Source organism: Podarcis raffonei, chromosome 17 (genome assembly GCF_027172205.1).
Source record: "Podarcis raffonei isolate rPodRaf1 chromosome 17, rPodRaf1.pri, whole genome shotgun sequence".
Taxonomy (NCBI): Eukaryota; Metazoa; Chordata; class Lepidosauria; order Squamata; family Lacertidae; genus Podarcis; species Podarcis raffonei.
The window spans coordinates 2,213,389-2,215,125 of record NC_070618.1 but is presented as its reverse complement, the minus strand read 5'-3'; positions in this window follow the sequence as shown (position 1 = coordinate 2,215,125).

Sequence of the window (1,737 nt, the reverse complement as noted above, 5' to 3'; positions counted from 1 at the left end):
ATCAGAGAAAGAAAGAAATACAAAGTAACCCAAAAGCTTTTGGTCTGGAGAAGGAACACTGCTTTTGAACATAAGACCATGTTGCAATGGTGGAACCACATGCTGCAGCCACCTATATATCACTGGAGGCAAAAGATCCAAGTCTGCATGTTCTGTGATACTCTATTTAGGGGATCATGTTTGGTTCACACACAGTGGGCACCAGGCTAAGAGGGTGCTGCAACAATAACAAACAAGGTGGAAGGTGAGAGGTGGGGAGGTGCTGAATTTTGGCATCGCACAGAGCGTCGCTTCAATTTTAAAGTCAAAAAGTCCGCCACTGAGATCAGGAAGGTGTTTTGATGCCCACCAGTTTAGCAACAGCAACAACAGAATGACCTTTCCTACCTGAACAAGGCTGCTGAAATGTACAGTAGAAGGTTAATCAGGGGTGGACTTTTTTTGTGAAAGGACAAGCTCTCTGCATGATTTCAGATCTTCAGTCTTCCTGATCGGTTGGCATCTTTCCTGAATCAAATGGCAAAATAGTTCTTAGCCACCAGGGAAACATCTTTAGGAAGAGAATTACCTTTTTTTTTGTAAAGAGAAAGGGATATAGTTCTTGCCAGAAGACTCGCCTCGTTCTTTTTTTAAAACAAAAATTGATTTTTATTAAATTTTCCATTTTAACAATCCAATCAAATCACATTAAATATTCCAAATTATACATATACATATCAAATAGTCCAAATATTCTGCCAAATTATAAATTTTTTAATGGGACGTTCGGAGGGTTCTGATCATCTCATATCTCTACTGCTTTTCATAGTCATTTCCAATGGTTCCTCTAATTCTTCCAGTTGTTCACCTTCCTTCTTTCATGGCCTCTGAGTTGTTCCCACAAGCGAGTTGAAACAAGCGATGATGTGTTTCTGTGTGGATTTTACGCCTCGTTCTTTTTTTAGGGCAGTTTCGAACCACTCAGGGAATGGAACAAAACACTAACTTTGAGAATCTGGAAATAATTGTAAGGACCTCAGGCAAACCCAGCTGCAAAGTGAATACGGACTTGTCTGAGATTCTTTGTAAATGTTCAGGAAGCAAAAGTATGTTTTGGAGATGTCTGGGGGGTGGTGGTGGTTATTTAGCAAGGAAATTGGGTTCCAAAAGTGGCCACAGAAGGAGATCTAAAGGAAACCCTGCTATTGGTGGGATAGGGAGTGAGAGAGGAGGCAGATCGTCAGGGTTTTTTAAAGGGCTGGTCATGGAAGGCATAGCCAAGAAGAAAAAGCCTATTCCCATTTATAAGGCAAGATGTGCCCTGGAAGACCATGAGCATCTCATGAAGCAATGGATGAAGGGACATGACACCCCCCACCTCACCCAACAAGACCTTTCAACAGACCATGATGATTAGATCAACTCCTCCATCTATCCCTTGAATGAAGTCTGTTCTGGCAGTGATGGGGTTGGTGGTGAGACCATTTTCTGTCCCACTGGTGCTCTCTAGAATGGAAGGGACAATGGCCAGACTGCTCATAACTCCTAGACTGTCAGAAAGAGACCTGGGTAGTGCCAGATTTAGGGCAGTATGGGTGGTTCCCCAGCACAGGGCACTGAGTCGAGGGGGTGCAAAACTGAGAAAGTCCATGATTGAGAAGATCCATTTGGGGGTGCCAAATTTTGGGCTTGCTCATACTACCAAAGTTGGCCAAAGTCCACCCCTGTCCTAGGGTTCGGAGGACAAACTGTAAGGCT